We start from the raw sequence: 24,393 nt of genomic DNA on the forward strand, positions 1-24,393 counted from the left end.
GTATTACTAGTGAATATTGTTTCCAACTGATGATGTAAGACCTGGGAATACAAAGGCAGAGCTAGAGCAAGAACTGAGATTTCTGGACTGAGCCAGTCCCTACCATGTACAAGTAGTGACTCTGAGACTGTGCTTGTGCTACAGTCTTTAGGGAACAAAGAAAACTATATTGAGACTCATGGCTTTAGCTGTTGTGTTCATTATCTTCTCTTTCCAACTCTACTTACTTTATCAGTTTCCTTTTTTGGGGATGGTAGTTCTGAAGTTTTTTCTGAAGTAGAAATTCCAGCTTCTGGCATGACTATCGTCAAACTAAAATAGTTGGACAAGTTTATTTCTCTTCTTTTGCATGAACATGAGTTACAATAGAACCATATATACCTGGGCAACATCACAGAGGTCTTAACACTAGGTTAAGTTGCATCTTTCAGACAAATTAGCTGTCAAATAATTCCCACCAAATAAGTACTTATGCACAGAATAATGAAATATTTTACATTCAGCTAATGGCTCGGATTCTGAAATATCTTATGTATTTTTTACATGTTATTTTCTAAGCTTTAAGTGACTTAAAGATATATCACCTCAAGAAGGCTTGGACCATTAGAAAGAGGGAACACTGGTTTGGCTGACCTAAAAATCAGATTAGATATATATCTACTATAATTTGGATATGTTGTTCAAGGATCTTGAGTCTCAGTTTCCTCACTGACAAAATATGAAAATAGTACCTACCTTGTAGACTTTCTACAAGAAATAGAGAATATAGTGTCTTGCCAAAGTACTAGACCCTAAAAGGAAACTGTTCATTTTTAAGAATATGTTTGAAAAGTTCATTAAGAGAAGAGTCAGTGCAAGGGTTTAGGATAGATGGGTTAAAGTTAGATATGGTATCTTTCTGAAATGACCGGGTGGATATAAAAATTGAGTAAAATGTGTATCTGGACTGGTAAACAAGAAGAAATGCCAGCCATGTACAATCGATCAACCCATCAATATCTGCTAGACATAGTGCAAACATTAAAAATAAAACAAGTTAGAAAAAGATATTTCTCCTGCCCTAATAAGAAAGACCCAGCATCTTGGGACTCTATACTAAAGCTCCTGCAACCATACCTGCCTTCCCCAGCAAGGAGCATTGGAAGTACTATTACCTCTGATGTAGTGAGGAAGCACACCATTCAGAATCCTTGCTAATTCTGAAGATTAGCTACAACTGTAAGCAGATGAAATCAGTGAGTTAGCTATTCACAACAGCATAGCCAGAAGATACTTAGAAGACCGTAGGGGCCACTCTATTGTGGAGACAACATAGAACATTGTATAGACAATGTTCTTCAGGGCATAGTCACAATTTGTGCCTGGCTTAGAGAATTTATGTCTGGATTTATCAATACAGGAGTTTTGGAGATCCTGATCAGAACAGATATCATTAAAAATAATATCAGTATCTTTGAAGCTTAAAAAACAATTTTAAGACCAAATGGAAGAAGTTAATATTCTGTGTTAGTGAGGATATGGGAAATTGGTATTCTTGTTAATTAATATGGCAAAGGAAAATTATTGTAGAAGAAAATTTGGCCTCTCAACTGTCCATAGTGCTTTTTATTTGTTATAAATATACATCTATTTAATTATACACACAGACACACATATATGTGTGTCTGTGTGTATATATATATATATATATATATATTTTTTTTTTTTTTTTTTTTTTTTTAACTTAAACAGACTCTGGCACTTCAGCTCACAACCCTGAGATTAAGAGTTGCATGCTCTACCAAATGAGCCAGCCAGGCACTCCATAAACTTTCCACAGTTTTTGAAACAACAAATTAAAATTTAAAATTTCTTAAAGGAAATATAGGTGCACACAGTATTTACACAGAAGACATGTTCACCTTTGCCTGACATAAATTAACAAAAAATAAACTGGGTATTTTCTGTTATCCTTTCCACCTACTGTAATTAAATATGCTATTTCACCTGTCTGAAATACCTTTGTACCTTCTCTTCCTTACCTAACTTGGGCTTCTCCTTTTAGTCTCAGCTCATGTGTCACTTTCTCTAGGAAGTTTTCCTGACATCCTAGACAAGATAAGAGTTTCCTCCTCTGAATGCCTGTAGAGGTCTCTGCATGCCTCTCTCTCTCTGTCTCTCTCTCTCTATATATATAGATAGATAGATAGATAGATAGATAGATAAAATCATTGTGCTTATCACATTACTTTAAATCTGTTTAAGTGATTTTCTTATGTACCAAACCACAAAATCTTGAGTTACTAAAAATAGCTTTTGAATTGAATTAAAACTATAACTGAATAGGGAATATGGAAGAGACAGTTTGGGGAAAACTATGTATTCAGTTGAGATACATGGAGTTTGCAGTAAAAGAATATTCAGGTGGACATTTCAAGAACTGTTTGGAAAACTGGCAGGTAGAAAATCACATTTGGGAATCAGGAAAGGTGCCAGGACAAGAGAGACTACATGTGAACTCTTTTTGTTTAGACATAACACTTTCTAAAGAAATGACAATATTAGGGAGAAAAATATAGAAAAAAAGAAAAGAAGGCAGAAGTAACCTTAGGAAGTATCTACATTTAACCATTTGAAGGAGCAGGCAGTGGGTTTGAAAAGGATATGGAGAGGACAATGTCCCCAATGCCAAATCACAAGGTTCAAAGAGGGGTATTCAATACTCTCATTTCTTGTTACAGTTTATGGCTAGAGCTATGGTTCTCAACCTGGGACAATTTTGTCCCTCAAAAAATATATGACAGTATCTGAAGATGTTTTTATTCACAACTATGGGAGCAAAAATGGAGTGAGGGGAGACAGGCTGCTAGAATACGGTGGGCAGAACCAGAAATGCCACCTGTAAAATTTGCTAAAACTCCCCAAATGAAATTCCACAGATTGAGGGACCTAAACAACACAAACATTTTCTCACAGCTCTGGAGGCTGGATATCCAGGATCAAAGTGCCTCAGGAGTTTGGTTGCTCCTAAGGCCTCTCTCCTCGGCTTATAGATGGTGGCCTTCTTGCTATGTATACATTTGGCCTGTATCTGTACAAATCCCCAGTGTCTTTCTGAGTGTCCTAATTTCTCCTTATAAGGATACAGTCAGAATGATTAAGGCTCACCTAAATGAGCTCATTGTAACTTAAATAACACTTTAAAGGCTCTATCACTAAGTACAGTTACGTCTAAGGTACTGGGGGTTAGGGTTTCAACATATGGATTCAGAAGGGAAACAATTCAGTTCCTAACACTTCACCCTCTAGATACCTTAGAATTGACATCCCTCTCACAAGCAAAATATATTCATCCCACCCCAAGGGCCCAAAATTCTTTAAGTTTTTATTTAAATTCTTGTTAACATACAGTGTAATATTAGTTTCAGATGTACAATGTAGTGATTCAATACTTCCGTATAATACCCAGTGGTTATCACAAGTGCACTCCTTAATCCCTATTACCTATTTCACCTATCCCCCCATCCACCTCCCCTCTGGTATCCATCACTTTGTTCTCTCAAGAGTCTGTATCTAGGTTTGTCTCTATTCTTTTCCCTTTGCTTGTTTTGTTTCTTAAACTCCACTTGTAGTGAAATCATATGGTATTTGTCTTTCTGACGGAGTTATTTCACCTTAGCATAGTACTTTAGCTCCATTCATGTCATGAAAAATGGCAAGATTTCATTCTTTTTTATGGTTGAATAATATTTCATTTTATATATATGTGTGTGTATATATATATATATAAAGATGCGATAATAAAGATAAACATGTGAGATATATATATATATATATGTATATATATATATATATATATATCTCACATCTTTATCCATTCATTTAACAATGGACACTTGAGCTGTTGCCATAACTTGGCTATTGAACATAATGCTGCCATAAACATTGGGGTGCATGTATTCCTTTGAATTAGTATTTTTCTATTCTTTGGGTAAATACCTAGTAGTGTAATGGCTAGTTCTATTTTTAACTTTGTGAGGAAACTCCGTACTATTTTCCACAGAGGCTGCACCAGTTTGCATTCCTACCAACAGTGCATGAGGTTTCCCCTTTCTCCACATCCTAGTCAACACTGTCATTTCTTGTGGTGTTGCTTTTAGCCATTCTGACAGGCGTGACGTGATATCTAATTGTAGTTTTGATTTGCATTTCCCTGATAAGTGATGGTGTCCATCTTATGTGTCTGTTGCCCAACCTTATGTCTTCTTTGGAAAAAGAGAAGTCTAGTTTTTAATTGGATTATTTGGTTTTTGGGTGTTGAATTTTATAAGTTCTTTATATATTTTGGATCCTAACCCTGTATTGAATATGTCATTTGCAAATATCTCCTCCCATTCCATAGGTTGCCTTTTAGTTTTGTTGATTGTTTCCTTTGCTATGCAGAAGTTTTTAACTTTGATGTGGTCCCAATAGTTCATTTTTGCTTTTTCTTCTCTTACCTCAGGAGATATATGTAGAAAGAAGTTGGTATAGCTGATGTTACAGAAGTTACTGCCTGTGCTCTCGTCTAGCATTTTTATGATTTCAGGTCTCACATTTAAGTCTTTAATCCATTTTGAATTCATTTTTGTGTATGGTGTAAGATATTTTGTGCATTTTTGTGTGTGTCCAGTTTCCTTCTTTTGCATGTAGCTATCCAGTTTCCCCAACTCCATTTATTGAACAGACTGTCTTTTCTTGGACAGTCTTTCCTGCTTTTTTAAAAATTAATTGACCATATAGTTGTAGGTTTATTTCTGGGTTTTCTATTCTGTTCCACTGATTTGTCTATCTTCCTGCCAGTACCAGAATGTATTGATCACCACAGCTTTGTACTATAACTGGAAGTAAGGAATTCTGCTGTATCCAGCTTTGCTTTTGTTTTTCAAGGTTGCTTTGGCTATTCAGAGTCTTTTTTTGGTTCCATACAAATTTTAGGATTGTTTGTTCCGGTTCTCTGAAAAATGCTGTTGGTATTTTGATAGGGATTGCATTAAATGTATAGATTGCTTTGGGTAGTATATACATTTTAACAATATTTGTTCTTCCAATGCATGAGCATGAAATGCTTTTCCATTTCTTTGTGTTATCTTCAATGTCCTTCATCAGTGTTTTATAGTTTTGGGAGTAGAGGTCTTTCATCTCTTTGGTTAGGTTTATTCCTCGTGATCTTACGGTTTTTGGTGCAACTGTAAATTGGATTTTCTTTTTTTTCCTTTTTTTAACGTTTTTTATTTATTTTTGAGACAGAGAGAGACAGAGCATGAGCAGGGGAGGAGCAGAGAGAGAGAAGACGACACAGAATCCGAAGCAGGCTCCAGGCACTGAGCTGTCAGTACAGAGCCTGACGCGGGGCTCGAACTCACGAGCCTGTGAGATCAGGAGACTGTGAGATCATGACCTGAGCCGCAGTCAGACGCTTAACTGACTGAGCCACCCAGGCACCCCATGGATTTTCTTAATTTCCCTTTATGTTGCATCATTTTTGGTGTATAGAAATATAACAGATTCCTGTATATTCATTATGCATCCTGTTTATCACCTCTAGTGGTTTTATGGTGGTCTTTTGGGTTTTCTATATAGAGCATCATGTCATCTGCAAATAGTCAAAGTTTTACTTCTTCTCTGAAAACATGAATGCCTTTTCTTTTTTTGTTGTCTGATTGCTGTGACTAGGTTTTCCAGTATTATGTTGAATAAAAGTGGTGATGGTGGACATCCTCGTCTTGTTCCTGACCAGAGAGGAAAAGCTCTCAGGTTTTTCCCCATTAAGGATACTAGGAGCTGTGGGTTTCTCATATGTGTGCTTTATTATATCCAAACCCTACTCTATTGAAGGTTTTTACCATGAATGGATGCTGTCCTTTGTCAAATGCTTTCCTTCATCTATTGAAAGGATATGGTTCTTATCCTTTTCTTTATCCATTTGGTTATTTTTTCATCCTACAAGAAGCCATAACTTTATTAATGATATAAACAGTACATATTTCAAACTAAGCTGCATTTATTCTTTTGAAACACACAAAAATGAGCCCTTGTTTTCAGATGGTTACATTGTTAATTTCATAATAAGATTTATAGTATCATTACTGTTGTTCTTCAGGGCTTGGATGTCTTCGCTCTTGACACATTTGCATGTGACGTGACTAATTCTGAATCATTAACATCTACCTATGTTTCATCAACCTCTTCCTCTTCACTCTACACTTGTACAGTTGGAATCTGTGTTGAATGTCTGAGACAACTTTACCTTGAACTTTGAGTTTCTCAACATCTTCTAGTCATGCCTGCTAAGACAAAGCCCTGGCCTTGGCTTCCCCCAAAACTACGTAGGTATCTGAAGCTAAGCTCTTGTAGACATCTGGTTTTGTGATGACATAGAGGATATTCCTAGATTTCCACATAGTGACGCTATCATAGACCCATTTTGGACATAGCCTTCCATACCTTGTTTTATTTCTGGCTCTGTTTTGTGCTGCTGACTGGTCCTTCATCAATTTCAGCTGCTGCTGCCAGCCAGGCTTGTTGTGGCATTGCCTGCATGCAATCTTGTTTCTCAAGCTCTGATGCTGATCCATCACTGTTGGAATGTGTTCCAGACCTTAACTCAGTCTGGAGCCAGGGTGACTGCTACTGTATAGCAGTAACGTTTTCTGTGGGTTCACCTGGCATATTGTGCAGGGAACAAAGAACCAAGAGGACAGCAGAAAGAGAGTGAACAAGAATATGACCCATGCTTGTTGCAGAAGGATTATCCTTTCTTTTACTGATGTGATATAGCATGCCGATTTGTGAATAATGAACCACGCTTGCATCCAAGGAATAAATCCCTTGACCATGATGAATTATTATTTTTTTAATATACAGCTGGGTTTAGTTTGCTAATATTTGGTTGAGGATTTTTGCATCTATGTTCATCAGGGATATTGGCCTGTAGTTCTTTTTTTTTTTTTTTTTTTTTTTTGGTGGTGTCTTTATCTGGTACTGGTATAAGGGTAATGCTGGTCTCCTAGAATGAAAATGGAAATTTTCCTTCCTTTTCTATTTTTTGGAATGGTTTGAGAAGAATAGGTATTAACTCTTCTTTAAATGTTTGGTGAAATTTATCTGTGAAAGCATCTGGCCCTGGACTTTTGTTTGTTGGGAGATATTACTGATTCGATTTCTTTGCTGGTTATCAGTCTGTCCAAGTTTTCTATCTTCCTGTTTCAGTAATTTATATGTTTCTAGAAATTTATCCATTTCATCTACATTGGTCAATTTGTTGGCATATAGCTTTTCATAATATTCTCCTATAGAAGAATACTCTGTATTTCTCCTATAATTATCTGTATTTCTTTTCTCATGTGATTTTGTGTGAGTCCTTAATCTTTTCTTTTTGATAATTCTGGCTAGAGGTTTGTCAATTTTATTAATTTTTTCAAAGAACCAACTTCTCGTTTCACTTATCTGTTCTACTTTTTTTTGTTTAAATATCATTTAATTCTGCTCTAATCTGCATTTCCTTCCTTTTGCTGGCTTTAGGATTCATTTGTTCTTTTTCTAGCTCCTTTAGGTGTAAAGTTAGGCTTCTTTCTGGACTGGTATATACTACTTTTGTTCTGTCCTAAAGTTTTTGGACCACAGTGTTTTCCTTTTCATTTGTTCCCAAGTATTTAAAAAAAACTTTTTTTCCTTATATTTTCTGGTTGGCCCATTCATGGTTTAGTAGTATATCATTTAACATCCATGTACTTGTGGTCTTTCCAGAGTTTTTCTTCTGGTTGACTTCTAGTTCATAGCAGTGTGGTCAAAAGAGGTTCATGGTATGATTTCTGCCTTATGTTTGTTGAGACATGTTTTATGATTTCATGTAAGATCTATTCTGGCAAATGTCGCATGTGCACTTTAAAAGAATGTGTATTTTGAGGGGCGCCTGGGTGGCTCAGTCGGTTAAGTTTTTGACTTCAGCTCAAGTCATGGTCTCTCAGTTCGTGAGTTTGAGCCCCACATCAGGCTCTGAGCTGTCTGTGCCAACAGCTTGGAATCTGGAGCCTGCTTCGGATTCTATGTTTCCCTCTTTCTCTGCCCCACCCCTATTTGTGCTCTCTCTCTCACAAATAAACATTAAAATTAAAAAAATATAAAAATAAATAAAAATAAAATAAAATAATGTGTATTTTGCTGTCTTAGGATACAATGTTCTGAATATATCTGTTAAGTCCATCTGGTCCCGTGTGTCATTCAAAGTCATTGTTTCCTTGCTTATTTTCTGTTTAGATAATCTGTCCATTGATGTGACTGTGGTGTTAAAGTCTCCTACTATTATTGTATTATTATAGATTAGTTCCTTTACATTTGTTTTTGTTTATGTTTTTGGGTGCTCTCATATTGGCTGTGTAAATATTTACAATTCTTAGATCTTGTTGGATTGTCCCCTTTATTGTTATATAGTGCTCTTCTTTGTCTCTTGTTAGTCTTTGTTTTATTTAATTAAAAAAATTATTTAAATGCAAGTTAATTAACATGTAGTATAATAACACGTTCAGTAGTAGAATTTAAGGATGCATCACTTACATATAACACCCAGTGCCCATCCCAACAAGTGCCCTCCTTAGTACCCATCACACATTTAGCCCATCCCCCCACCCACCTCCCCTCCAGCAACCCTCAGTTTGTTCTCTGTATTTAAGAGTCTCTTATGGTTTGCCTCCCTCTCTGTTTTTATCTTATGTTTCCTTCCCTTCTCCTATGTTCATCTGGTATGTTTCTTGGATTCTGCATGTAGGTGAAATTATATGGTATTTGTCTTTCTCTGCCTGACTTATTTTGTTTAGCATAATACACTCTAGTTCCATACACAATGTTGCAAATGGCAAGATTTCACTCCTTTTGACTGTCTATTAATATTCCATTGTGTATGTGTGTGTGTGTGTGTGTGTGTGTACACACACACACACACACACATTCTTTATTCATCAGTTGGTGGACATTTGGGCTCTTTCCATAATTTGGCTATTGTTGATATTGCTGCTATAAACATTGGGGTGCATGTGCCCCTTCAAATCAGCATTTTTGTATCCTTTGGATAAATACCTAGTAGTACCATTGCTGGGTTGTAGGGTAGTTCTATTTTTGACTTTTTGAGGAACCTCCACACTGTTCTCCAGAATGGCTATACCAGTTTCCATTCCCATTAACAGTACAAAAGGGTTCCCCTTTCTCTGCATCCTCACCAACATCTCCAGTTTCTTGAATTATTTTTAGTACAGCCTTTGTTTTAAAGCCTAATTTATCTGATGTAAGTATGGCTATTCTATATTTTTATGACATCTATTTGCACAATATATGTTTCTCCATCCCCTCACTTTCAATCTGCAGGTGTCTTCAGGTCTAAAATGAGTCTCTGTAGGTAGCCTATGGATGAATCTGATTTTTTAACCATTCTGTTATCTTATGTCTTTTGATTGGAGCATTTAGCCCATTTATAGTCACAGTAATTATTGACAGATATGTATTTATTACCATATTCTTGCTTGTTTTGTGTTTTTTTTTCTGGTGATTTTCTCTGGTCCTTTATTGTCTTTCTCATTTTGATTATTTTCTTTAGTGATATATTTGGATTTCTCTTTATCCTCTGCATGTTTATTAGTGCTTTTAGATACTTGATTTCCTTTAGGGTTATATATGACCTCTTTGGCAAATAGCAGTCTATAATAAGTTGATAGTCATTTACGTTTGAACCCATTCTTTTCTGCTCTCCTCTCAACCAACAACCCCAAATTCTTAATCCATTCTAGTATCAACTCTAAATCCCAAAACTCACTATCATCTAAATGTAGTGGGGGTGAGACTCAAAATATGATTCATCCTGAGGCAGAAATTTCTCTCCAGCTATGACCCTGAGAAACCAGACAAGTAATATACTTCCAAAATATGATGGTGGGACAAGCATAGGACAGATACTATCATTCCAAAAGCCAGAAATAAGAAAGCAAAAGGGATCAGGGGTCTGAATCAAGTTCAAAACCTATTAGGGCAAATTCCTTTAGATTATAAGGCTCAATAATTATCGGAGAACACTTTCAAATGCTTTGTTTAAAAATCTTTTCAGTTAAATATCCATTCACAAATCCTACCTTCCACATAACACAAGAACACAATTCAGCCAAGTTTTTTGCCACTTCCCTCCAATGTCTAATAACATGTTCCTCATTTCCATCTGAAGTCTCACCAGAAATACTCTTAATGTCCATATTTCTACCAACAACTTCTTAAATGCAATCTAGACTTTTGCTAACATGCACTTCAAACTCTGCCAGCCTCTGTCCACAACCTTGTTCCAAAGCCACTTCAATACTTTTAGGTATTTTATAGCAGCACTCCATTTCTCAGTGCCAAATTCTGTAGTTTTCAGGATTGTTCAGAGGAAGAGAACCAATAGGATGGATGGATGGATATATATATATATATATATATATATATATATATATATATATACATATATATACATACACACACAACTGTATATATATATATATACACACACACACACATACACACACACACACACACACATAGAGAGGGAGGGAAGGAAGGAGGGAGAGGGAAAGAGAGAGATAGACAGAGAGAGATTTATTTTGAGGAATTGACTCACACAATTTTGGAGGCTTGTTAAGTCCAAAATACGATGGGGTAGGCTGGCAGGTTGGAGACTCAGGGAAAAGTTACAGTTCAAGTCCAAAGGCACCATACTAGAAAAACTCCTTCTTGTTCGGAGGAGGTCAGTCTTTATTCTATTGAGATATCCACCTGATAGGCTGAGACCAAACCACACTATAAAGGGCAATGTACTTAACTCAAATTCCACCACTTCAAGTGTTATTCTCATACAGGAAAATACATTCTAGAAATATCTAGAATAACATTTGAACAAATATCTGGGTGTCATGGACCAGATGAGTTGACACACAAAAGTAACCACCACACTGTCTCATCCTACAATGCACAAGACATTCCTCTATAACAAAAAATGATGTGGCCCAGAACATCAATAGTCCTAAAGGTGATAAAGCCTGGTCTCAATTTCCGGAAAGATTATGAGCACATTACAATGACCATTCCATAAATAATGGCACCTATAGCAAAAAAAATAAAGAAGAAGAAGAATGAAGGAAAAAAGGAAGGAAAGGAAAGAGAGAGCGAGGAATAAATACCTAGTAGTGGATAAAGGAAAGGAAAGGAGAGGCTCCTGGGAGGCTCAGCTGGTAAGCGTCTAACTCCTGTTTTTGGCTCAGGTCATGATCTCATGGTTCATGAGTTCAAGCTCCCCCTTGGACTCTGCACTGACAGTTCAAAGCCTGCTTGGGATTCTCCCTCTCTCTCTGCTCTTCCCCTGGTTGCTCGCTCCCTCTCGAAATATATAAATAAACTTAAAAATTTTTTAAATAATTTTAAGAGAGGGGAGGAGAGGGGAGGAAGGAAGTAAGGAAGGGAGGGAGGTAGGGAGGAAGGAAGGAAGAGAAAATAGAATCTAGACACCTTGAAGGTGAAAATGTCATATACTCTCTCTTTTAGGCCACCCTCAGGTAGGTCTTCACTAGAACTCAGAGAACACTAGGCACACACAGTAAATGTCACTGACTGACAGTAAGCGGGCCCTATGAGTGTGAAAATTAGAGGAGACATGTCACCAGTATGTTTTGTTTCATAATATTTCATGAGAGAACCTTTTTCTTGGCCATGGGTTTACTACATACATTTCAAAGGTTGATTATTCAAATAATAGGCCAGGCTCGCTCGCTTGCTTGCTTGCTTGCTTGCTTGCTTATTTATTTATTTATTTATTTATTTATTTATTTATTTATTTATTTATTTATTTATTTATTTAGCTATCAGCCTGAATCATTTTACAGTGGGTTTTTTTTTTCTTTTTGTTTGTTTCTTTCTTTTTGTTTTAACAGTCTAAGAGTCTTTTGTTTCCTCAAAGCATAATTAGGGGCTTTTAATGGGAAATAAGGGCACTTTGGCCAAATATACCTATATAAAAACCAGAGTCTACAGATTTAAAAATTACTTTCTCACAAATAATAAATCAAGAACTCTCATCCTTAAAAGGAATTGGTTTGCGTTCTCTGAACTAAGAAAACTCATTAAAAAAAATCATGCATTAATCATGGTATTATTAGGCTTTCTCTCATAAAAGCATTGCTTTATAATTACTAAATTAAAAATGATATCTATTATTCTCAATACTTGGTCTTGAATGTTTTAATTTCCCCTAAAAAATTTTGTAAGAGTTATTTCCGGTCATTTTTTACTAGATATGAATTAAGTAGCCAAATCCTTTCATTAAAAAAAAATGTTATGTTGCATTCTCTACATAACATGCCATAATCCATCTTGAGCAAAGCCGTAAGTGGAGCTGAGAGTGCGATGAATCCACAGACGCTTCACAAAGTCATCAATGAGGTACCGATGATAACTCAGAAATAGCTGTAAGGCTATCTGTGGTGCTTTACAGCTACCAATATGCTGTCAAAAAACAGATTCTCTTTTTTGTCCTGAGGGTTAAGCGCTTGTTCTAGATATTTAACTGACCCTTTTAGTTCTGCAGTTCTTTCTGTTTCACCCACAGAGAAATTCAATGGTTGACTTTCTTTAGGGTCTAAACGCTGGCCTTAACTGAAGCCATCACATCCTTACAAAATACTGCAGTAACCCTCAAATTCTTTCCTGAGTCATTCCTATACTTAAAGTCAAATCCTGATTTTACAGGCCATTCCTTGGGCTGGCTGATGATACCTAAATGGTTCTTCTGTGGTCTGAGCAGTGTTAGGTGGTCATGATGACAATTTCCATATTTTTTTTAATTAAAGAAACTTGTACAAAGTGTTTTTGCTTTCCTTGCCAAATCTGAGTCATGTACTTTTAATTAAAAGAAGGGAGACACAAGAAAATCTAATTGATTTGGATCACTAGTTAAATCCTGACGGGTTATCAAGGAATTAGGGAAACAGGATAGAGAAGAATTTATGTATTATTGAAGGTCAAGTGATACCTGGCTTAAGCATCATTTCTAGCACTGGTTAAGGTCACTCACCTTAATCAACTACAAAGCAGAGAAAAACTACCGTAGCTCTGAAACACAACGAAATCCAAATATGCAAGTGTATTGTTCCAAACCTGGCATTTACTAAAACAATGTTTCCCATTTGAAACATTTCTTGGGGCGCCTGGGTGGCTCAGTCACTTAAGCATCCGATTTTGGTTCATGAGTTCGAGCCCCACTTCAGGCCCTATGCTGACAGTGCAGAACTTGGAGCCTGCTTTGAGTTCTGTGTCACCCTCTCTCTCTGCCCCTCCCCAGCTCACTCTGTCTCTCTCTCTCTTAAAAATGAACATCAAAAAATAAAAAAATAAAATACCTTTAAAGAAAAAAAAGAGAAAGATTTCTTTTCTATAAATGTTTTTTTTTAATTTTTTTTACTATTTTATTTTTTTCTTAAGAGAGAGAGACACACACAGCATGAGCGAGGGAGGGACACAGAATCCGAAGCAGACTCCAGGCTCTAAGCTGTCAGCACAGAGCCCGATGTGGGGCTCGAAATCACGAGCCGTAAGATCATGACCTGAACCAAAGTCAGACACTCAGCCGACTGAGCCACCCAGGTGCCCCTGTAAATGTTTTTTTTCATTTGTAAGGTATCTCTAATGGCACCGTAGTCACATTATTCAAAGAATTATCAAGTTTGACTCATAACAAAGTACAATTAAAATTTATATATATCTTTCCATTGAATTGTGGGGTTTAATAAACTTTTTATATTGGAGTAATTTTAGATTTACAGAAAAGTTGGAAAGATAGTAAAGAGAGCTCCTATATACCCCTCATCTACTTTCCTCTATTATTAACATTTTATATTTTCACAGCACATCACTCAAAACAAGAAATGGACATCGGTACCGTACTACTTTCCTAAGGCTGCTATAACAAATTATCACAAACTTGTAGCTTAAAACAACTGACATTTCTTCTCCCACAGTTCTGGAGGCCAGAGAACAAAATCAAGGTATCCGCAGGGCCACACTCCCTCTCAAGACCTTGGTGGGGAGATTCCACTTTTTACCTCTTTCCAGCTTTGGTGGTTGCTGGAACTTCTTGGTCTGTGGCTCCAATTTCCAATCCCTGCCTCCACGGTCACACGGCCACCTTCTCATCTCTGTACATCTCTCTGTGCTTTTCTTATAAGAAACTTGCCACTGGATTTAAGCCAGCCAGATAATCCAGAATGATCTTATCTGGAGATCCTTAATTACGTCTGCAAAGATACTTTTTCCAAGTAAGGTAACATCACAAATTCCAGGGATTAGGACATGGACATATCTTTTGATTGGCCTTATTTTTTTTTTTTACTTGTATTACTTTATTATTATCCACTAAACTGCAAATGGGTTTTTGTTTTTTTTTTTTTTGATCAATGTCATCTTTCTATTCAAATAACCAACTGAGGGCATTACAATGCATTCAGGTGTCCTGTCTTCCACATTCTATCTTATCTGTGACAGTTCCCTAGCCTTTCCTTAATTTTTCATGACCTGGAGAATCTTGAGGTGTACTGACCACCTATCCCACATAAAACCCTCCAGTGTGGGTTTGCCTGATGTCATTGTCATGAACAGATATGGGGAGAAGATCATAGGGATGAAGTGTTTTTACTGTTACATCTTATCAGGAATAGATGATATCCACATGTTATCACTGCACATGAAAATTTTTACCATTCGTTTAAGGTAGTTTGTGCTAGGTTTTCCCAATCTGGCATTACCGTTTTTTTTTCATTCCCTACTCTATAGAGTTGAGTCACTGAGGTCAGCCTGTGGTGGGTGGGGGAGGGATGACGGGGATTAAAGCTGTGTGTTCTCTAAAGTGAAATAATTACATCTATTATTTGGAGGTCTTCTGTAACTTCTACCTCATTCGTTTATTTGTAATCACTTTTCTATCAGTATAGACACATGGATATTTATCGTATACTTTTGGTTAGTATGATCTAATACTACATTGTCTATTTTGTCACTTAAACTGTTCCAGCTTTGGCAATTGAGAGTTCACTATTTCTGCTTGGCTCCTGTGTCCCTGTGCCCTGTCCTCATCCTTTTAGGTTTTCCTGAGCCCTTCTTTACTCTCTGGTACTACAACATGCCCCTGACTTATCTTGTACCGGTGGCTCACTTTTCCAAGACAAATAAAATATTAAATATTCAAGACTTTGGTTTGGCTCGTCTGGAGTAATGAACGGCACTCCCCCGTTGATACCTCTTGGAACCTTAGTAAGGAAAAATCCTGGCACAGTTTCATAAAGTAGCGATTTTAAGGAACATCCAGGTTAAAGAGTTCTATGAGATAGGAACTCTTCTTATAACTAAGATGTTCATGCCTCAAGCAGATGACAGGGCGGTCACACTGAATTCTAGTGAAAGAGTCAGCAACCTTTAGCTCCAGCATGGCCTCAGCTGAGACTGCCAATTCCCTATTGGTGCAAACTGCGATTGGCTATAGACTGGCAGCTCCCTTCTCACTTGCTTTTAACCTCGGTCAGTGTTTGTAAACATACAGATGATGCTGTCTCATAAAATCACCGATTGAGTAACACGTTGTTTTCATATAACAGTTTTGGATCTTGAGACTTTAGAAAATTTCACAGTTTAGATGTAGGTCACTTATCCCAGAAATGAAGTGAAACAAAGCTGCATATGGAGCCTACTGGTACATATTTAAAATAAACAGCACTGTGCAAAATTCCAGCTTGGGTATTTACTTATATTTTCCCTAGAAAAGGGAAGCAAAGAGAAATTTCTCTGGTTATTGTTGGACTTTCTGTGAGCCAAGCTATATTTACCTAATACTACTTGGTCAGCAACACACTAAAACAGGCTAGGTTTTATACTAGGTTATACACTAAGGTTTTATACTAGGTTATATACTAAGGTACTATATAGCAACAAGGATTACTCCAGGAACAGAAGACACACAGACACACACACACACACACACACACACACACACACGGATACAAGTACATATGTATAAAGATATAAGTACACAGAGAGAATATGTTTATTATGTATATATGATATATATGTATGCTTATTTCATCACCAAATATATGGACAAAGAAACTATTCAATACATCATCTCCACTCTAGGAATCAGGAAGCCTGCAGTATGACAAATGAATTTCTTGGTGCAATCACAGTCATTTACTTACACAACACAAGAATTCAGGAATGTCTTCTGAATCTTTTTATATTAACAATACACGTACAGAGCATCACAAAGTATGTTATATACCTGAAATGTTCTTTAATGTGAGGCTCATTTCAATGAGAAATTTATCAACAGCTACAGAGTAGTTAAACTTCCTTTAAATGCAAGCTGTGCTTATATACCCAATGTGCTTATGGCCCGATTAAACAGTTTTCCAACATTGAGTCTGGCATATAAAAAAAAATATTCTAAATTCTTAAAATGTCACGTCAAGGAAATTATGTATTAAAGTCAAGGTGGAATATATGTGTGTTACTTCCTCTAAAAGAAGGAATCCTTTCAATAAAATACATTTTAGCAAGATGTGCATTGTAAGATTATAAATGGAGAGATGTGACATGACGTGCTCTTTTATTTTCTGGAATGGAAAAAATTTTAAATAGTGTATTTTGCCTTATTTCCACAAAAGCACTTAGCAACCTTTCATGTTTTCAACATCGTTTCTTGACAAGACAAGGAGAAGAGTAATCTGTGGGTGGCACTTCGAAACAATAATCAGAGGAGTGTCATAAGAAAGAACATCATGTCAGCTGCTGGAATGTACAACTGTACTTCTCTAAAAGTCAGAATAAATGTCTTCATGATTCCTTATCATACAAAGTGACTTTACTTTTGATACCCAAATGAAATCACTAATTCTAAAGGGTAGGGCCTCACAACTAATGTAACCAGCTTTAAAACAGTAAAAGAAGGAGGACGTTAATCAATTTATTTTGGATTTTTTTGCTGCTTGTCACATTAGTCTTCTTTTATTCTTCAAGACAAATGTGATCTAAAATATCACTGAACACGAATTGTGGATAACTCTGAAGAATTAATCTACTGTATTTTGATGTTTGGTTTTTTAAGTGAAGCTATGAAATTACTATCCCTAAGACCTAATTAATGCTAAAACTGGCATTAATTCTATTTCCTGGAAGCATCAGAATTTTGCTGAATGGAAAAAAAAGGATTTTGGTGAATGCTGGATTCCCTGGATTTCCCAACTATAAAAGCAACAGCGTGTAACTCTGACTCCATTTCTTAAACTTCTGCCATAAACATAGTGTTCACAGTTGGCCTTGTAAATCTTCCTGCTTCCTTTTACTTCTTACATGAGTCTTATATTTAAGTGGGATTCAGGTAGACAACACATAGTTGGGTCTTATTTTTTTTTTTTATCTATTCTGATAATCTGTCTCTTTAATAGTGTATTTAGACCATTAAGATTTAAAGGGATGATTGATACAATTGGATTAATACCTAAGATGTTTGTAAGGATTCTATTCCTTCCTTGCATTTGTGTTTTCTTTCTGTTTACCCTCTTTTTGTGCCTTCTCTCATTTTAACTGAGCATTTTATATGATTCTATTTTATCATCTCTCCAAGCATATCAACTATAATGTTTTTAATTGTTGTGGATGTCTTCAAATTTGTAATGTATCTTTTAATTAAGCCAGTTGCATCTTCAAATAGCACTATACCACTTCAAGTACCTTGTAAAAGAATTTCTAATAGCTCCCTTGTATCCCTTATGACACTGCTACCTTCTATGAACTGAGTCATGTCCTTCCTTCCCACCCCCACCCTGCACAAATTCCTCTGTCGAAGCCCTCACCTCCAATGTGATGGTATTTGGAGACAGGGTCTTTGGGTGTTAATTACATTTAGAAGGAGTCATGAGAGTGGAGGTATGATTTTATAATGGGGAAAAGAAAGCAAAGAAAGAAAAAACAGAGTTCGCTCTATCTCCTTTTCTCCCTCAGCCACATGAGGGCACAGAAAGCAGCCATCTATAATCCAAGAAGAGGACCTTCACCAGGAATCAAATCAGCCAGCACCTTCGTCTTACACTTCCCAGTTTCCAGAACGGGGAGAAATAAATGCCTGTTGTTTAGCCACCCAATAGGCGGTACTTTATTATAGCAGCCAGAGCAGACTAATGCTCTATCATTTATTTCACGTAACCATATGCTGACACAGGTTGTCATTATTATTACTGTTATTATACTGTGTTATTATTATCATTACTTTAAAGGCTCTACTTTTAGATAGAGTTTTATTATTATTACTTTAAGGGCTATATTCTTTTAGATCAATTAACAATATGAAAAGTAAAAGAAGTTTTACCTCCTCTGACTCCTACTCCAATGCTCTTCCTTGCTTTACGTAGATACATGTTCTGGACCTATCATTTTTCTTCTTCCTGAAGAACTACTTATAATGTTTGTTTCAGAGGCATCATTTATATTATTTATGTTATTTATATTAGTCCGTCCATCAATGCCCTCAGTACCTGTGCTTCTTTTAAGACTTTCTCTTTGTTTTCTGCAATATTAATTTGACAACTCTGGGTGTAGATTTGTATTTATATCTATCCTTGTGGTGTTCTCTGAGCTAACCAGATTTGTGATTTGATATCTCCAATTTTGAGAAATTCTCAGCTGTCATTAAATATTTCCTCTACCATGTTCTTTTTTTTTCTCCTTCTGATAATCTAAGTCAATGTATATTGTATCTTTTGTCCCACAATTCTTGAATGTTCCCATTTTTTTGTAATTGTTCTTTTTCTCTCTGCATTTTAGTTTAGATGTTTCTAATGATACATATTCAAGCCCACTAGTGTTTTCCTCAGGTGAACCTGAGCTCATCTACCCATAAGCTCAGAGGCATTCTTCATTTCTTTTACTACATTTTTGATTTCTTAGACTTTCTTTTGATTATTTGATTGCTACTTCTCTGGTATCATTATCCCTCTGTTTTTACCTGTTGACCACCTTTTTATTAGAGCCCTTAACATACTGTTGATAATTATTTTCCATTCAGTGTGCTAATTCCAAAATCTGCATCATTCTGAGTTTCATTCTGATGTTTGCTTTGTCTCTTCATACTGTTTTTTAGTATGTCTTACAATTTTTTGTTGAAAACCAGACATAGATATAGATCTGCATACCCTTTAGTGTGAGGATTTATATTAACCTGGCTAGAAGTCGAGCTATGTTTACTACTTGCTGTGACCATAGACACCCAAGGCTTCAAATTCCTCTAGAGTTCTTTATGTATGTCTCTAGTTGTCTTTGTGTTTCCTTAAGAATTGCTTCCCCAGATAGTCCGTGTCTTTCAGCTCAGCTGTAATCCACTGTTACTATACTAGAGCCCTGTTGGTGTAGTGCTAAGGTTTGGGGGACAGGATTCATCCTAGAATCTCATGATTAAATCTCAGTGTTAACCATCGATGTTCACTTTCATTAATGTTCCTTGGCTCTCCTTCCCTTCCTCAGTTGTGATACAGGATGGTTAGGAGGGGCTGGAGTCCCCAGGCGGGATAATTCCCCGATAGTCTTTGTCCCTGGATACTGGGCCTTTGTTACAGAGAAGGCTCCGGGCATATTTCATAAGAATAACTCTTATCCTACCTGTGCCAGAACCACAAGAGCCTTCTCTCAGCTCTTCACCACGAGATCCTGGTGGGATTCCAAGTTCCATCTAGAGTGTGGAGACTCCCCAGCACTTTCTTACTCGCAAATTAGTCTACATTCATCCTCTAGCAATTTATAAAAATTAGCATTGAAGCATCCCTACAAGTTTATGACTGCTGATGCTTTTAAGCTGATCTTGACTGATTTTTTTATATTCACCTATTTTTCCAGATTTCAGGATAAGGGTTTGCCCTGAGACCTCAGTTCCCCACTGGATCAAAAAAAAAGTCTCTGCTCTTCAGTATGTTCAGCTTCTCAGTGAAAGGACAGAGTGATGACTTCTAAGCTTTTTATACATCAAGAGTAAGGTCTAACAGGAAGTCTCCTGACTTAGCATTAGAACAATTTCACTTAGTTATTTCCTCACTCAGGAAAGTCTCCAGACCATGGCATTCTCTTATTCAGGACCAAGGGAATACAGAACTAATATATTCAAAGAGCCAAGCGTTCTACCTTTAGGCAGTCTTAACTGTAAGCTACTGAATACTGATGATTTGACTGTTCTCTTAAATCTAAAGGGAATTAATCAGTCCTAATAACTGATTCAGCAATTAATAATAGCCATTAATAGAAATCTTGGATACTGGCCTACCAACGTTTAAATTGAATTATACTTTACATTATACTGTGCAATGGGTTTTAAGAAACTTAATGGCTTAGATATATTAGAATGTAAACATAGTATATGTGTGTATGTTCTCCCCTTTAGTGATTTCAAATTAATTCTCCACTATTCTCTACCTTCCTGCATGCCCTTGTAGACGAAATCAAAAGGTTCCTTTGCCTTCTGGATTCTGGTTGGATTCTTGAAGGGACAGCAACTCAGGTGGAGGGAGGGGAGTGAGCTTGAGGCATTAGTTCTCCATCCCTATGTGCTCACCTGTGAGTTCTCAGTTCCTCTCCACCATTGCCCTTCCCATGTGAACATCCTCTTTAGGATTTTCAACTGTCCCTGCTTTTTTGCCCATTCACGCCTCTGTTATAAAAGCCCAATTGTTTATGTGCCTGACCTCTAGATCAATTTTCAGCATCTAAGGCAGAAAAAACACACAACCCAGATTTATTGTAATGTGATAATGCCATTCCCACACTTTCTTTTTTTCTTTTAATGTTTTTTTTTTTTTAATAATTTACACACAAATTAGTTAGCATATAGTGCAACAATGATTTCAGGAGTACATTCCTTAATGCCCCTTACCCATTTAGCCCATGCCCCCTCCCATAACCCCTCCAGTAACCCTCAGTTTGTTCTCCATATTTATGAGTCTCTTCTGTTTTGTCCCCCTCCCTGTTTTTATAATATTTTGGCTTCCCTTCCCTTAGGTTCATCTGTTTTGTCTCTTAAAGTCCTTATATGAGTGAAGTCATATGATATTTGTCTCTCTCTGATTGACTAATTTCACTTAGCATAATACCCTCAAGTTCCATCTACCCAGTTGCAAATGGCAAGATTTCATTCTTTTTGATTGCCAAGTAATACTCCATTGTATATATATACCACATTTTATCTATTCATCCATTGATGGACATTTGGGCTCTTTCCATACTTTGGCTATTTTTGATAATGCTGCTATAAACATGGGGGTGCGTGTGTCCCTTCGAAACAGCACATCCATATCCTGTGGATAAATGCCTAGTAGTGCAATTGCTGGGTCATAGGGTAGTTCTACTTTCAGTTTTTTGAGGAACCTCCATACTGTTTTCCAGAGTGGCTGCACCAGTTTGCCTTCCTACCAACATTGCAAAAGAGATCCTCTTTCTCCACATCCTCGCCAACATCTGTTGTTGCCTGAGTTGTTAATGTTAGCCATTCTGACAGGTGTGAGTTGGTATCTCATTGTGGTTTTGATTTGTATTTCCCTGACGATGAGTGAAGTTGAGCATTTTTTCATGTGTCAGTTGGCCATCTGGATGTCTTCTTTGGAGAAGTGTCTATTCATGTCTTTTGCCCATTTCTTCACTGGATTATTTGTGTTTTTTTGGTGATGAGTTTGATAAGTTCTTTCTCGATTTTGGATACTAACCCTTGATCTGATAGGTCGTTTGCAAATATCTTCTCCCATTCTGTCAGTTGCCTTTTAGTTTTGCTGATTGTTTCCTTCACTGCGCAGAGGCTTTTTATTTTGATGAGGTCCCAGTAGTTCATTTTTGCTTTTGTTTCCCTTGCCTCCGGAGACGTGTTGAGTAAGAAGTTGCTGCGGCAAAGATCAAAGAGGTTTTTGCCTGCTTTCTCCTCAAGGATTTTGATGGCTTCCTGTCTTACATTGAGGTCTTTCATTCATTTTGAGTTTATTTTTGTGTATGGGGTAAGAAAGTGGTCCAGGTTCATTCTTCTGCATGTCACTGTCCAGTTTTTCCAGCACCACTTGCTGAAGAGACTGTCTTTATTCCATTGGATATGCTTTCCTGCTTTGTCAAAGATTAGTTGGCCACACGTTTGGGGGTCCATTTCTGGGTTCTCTATTCTGTTCCATTGATCTGAGTGTCTGTTCTTGTGCCAGTACCATACTGTTTTGATGATTACAGCTTTGTAGTATAGCTTGAAGTCTGGGATTGTGATGCCTCCTGCTTTGGTTTTCTTTTTCAAGATTGCTTGGGCTATTTGGGGGTCTTTTCTGGTTCCATACAAATTTTAGGATTATTTGTTCTAGCTCTGTGAAGAATGCTGGTGTTATTTTGATAGGGATTGCATTGAATATGTACATTGCTTTGGGTAGTATCCCACGCTTTCTTTTCTTTTTCCTCACTTGTTTTCTGAGCCTACAGCATGTTGGTGTTTCTATAGGAAGAAGGGATAGTGTGCCAGCTGGTCCAAAAGCAACATTTACATGGAAGAGATGACTGCCTAGTTAAAGACTTTACATGTCTTAATCAGGACGAGCAACTCTGCTCTTGTTTCCAGGAAGCAATCCATCCTAATGGTCTTCTGCTTGCTGGAAACTCCCTCCAAAGTCTGGCAGTGTTGATCATTGGACCTACTTTGTGTGTTATTGTGAATTTTGGCTTTGTTTTTTAATCTTAATATTTAACTGGAAAGATAGGAAAGGATGTAAGGCACTATTTTAAGCCCAAAGGCTGAATGCTGAATGAGTAATGGCTGCTAAATAAATCACATTTTACTTTCCCACCTGAGATTCAACACAATATGGCACTAACTTTCTAATCTGTTTGCTATGCTTGAGTTCAACTACCTAGAAATTCCTAAACATTCCCTAACCTCTGACTTTGTTTTCTTACCTTCTATTATAATTCCCTTAGAGCCAACTCTACCTATTCAAGTTTACACTTTATTTAAGGATTATCACAAACAGCAACTCCCCTATATAACATATCCTGCTATCTTCAAGAAGATATTCTCTCTCCTTCTTTTGAAAAATTTTTGTATGTCATTTATTTCTCTAATTGCCTTTTCACAAGACACAAATGATCCTCATTATTTGCTATAGTTACATAGGTTCTACTAAGTCACTGCAAACACTGAATCAGCAACTACTGAACTCCTCAGGAAAATACAGGCTTAATTCCTATAAGTCTTAGGTCACAACGCTGTTGTCAACATTGTTATCGATACATAACCATGTTGTGTATGTGTTTATGTTTGAAAATACCTTACTTAATATATATTTTTAATTCATTAACAAACTCACACCCAACAATACTAAAATGTCATGCCAGAATAAAGATTTTCTGTCACACTGTATTTTTTCCATAAGGCACATCACAGTTTCTTTGGACTTAGGAACTCTAGACAGTGCTTCAGAACTACATTTGAAGGGCACACAGGAGTGGCTCAGTTGGTTTATCTTGATTTTGGCTCAGGTCATGATCCCAGAGTGAGGAGATCCAGCCCCACATTGGGGTCCATGCTAGGATTAAAACTTTCTCTCTCTCTCCCCCTCTGTCCCTCCCCTGCTCACTTTTGCTCAAAAGAAAAGAAAAGAAAAGAACAAAGAAAAGAACAAAGAAAAGAAAAACTACATTTGAGGGACATTTTAAGCAATAAAGTCCTAACAAAAGGCACAAAACGCAACAAAAAAATGATACTATATAGACTGTAAGGACAGTTGTTTAGTATGAGAGTGAAAATGAGAAGGCAGAGTGCCTCCTTATTCAACACCAGCTGAAAACGTGCATATCAGGAAACAAATTTTTCACTACACTGCACAAGTCTCTGAAAGACTGAAAAAGCACCAGGATTATTGATTTTGTTATTACAAATTAATTTTAGTGGTTAGGCAAATTTGAAATACAAAACATGTGAATAATGAGGATAGGAGTGTGTATTAGGTACCTGCTCTGTAGCAGGCACTGGATTGGCATTGGCATTGTGGATATATGAAGGAGGGGCTTCCCAACTTGGAAAGGAAGATAAAAAAAAAACAAAACTCATGCTTCCAGTGTGTTGTAAAACATGCAGGAGGAAAGAACATGGTAATATAAGGCCTCCTCGTGAGACTACCTAGCAAAGTATCAAGGTTCAAGAAAATTTCCAGGAAAAGATCCCTGTGAGCTGAGTCCACAGGACAATTACAGCAAAAAACTTTAGAGTCTTATTCCACAGTATCTAATACAGTTCCTGACTTACATTTTAAGTAAAAAATAAGAATA

At 36.8% G+C, this 24,393-nt stretch overlaps 1 pseudogene; it reads right to left on the minus strand.

Annotated features, from left to right (window-relative positions):
• Positions 1-6,067: 6,067 nt before the first annotated feature.
• LOC109277391 (nascent polypeptide-associated complex subunit alpha-like) lies at positions 6,068-6,690 on the minus strand (annotated as a pseudogene).
• Between the last annotated feature and the right edge of the window lie 17,703 nt (positions 6,691-24,393).

Source organism: Panthera pardus, unplaced genomic scaffold (genome assembly GCF_024362965.1).
Source record: "Panthera pardus isolate Hobbes unplaced genomic scaffold, ASM2436296v1 HiC_scaffold_13, whole genome shotgun sequence".
NCBI lineage: Eukaryota > Metazoa > Chordata > Mammalia > Carnivora > Felidae > Panthera > Panthera pardus.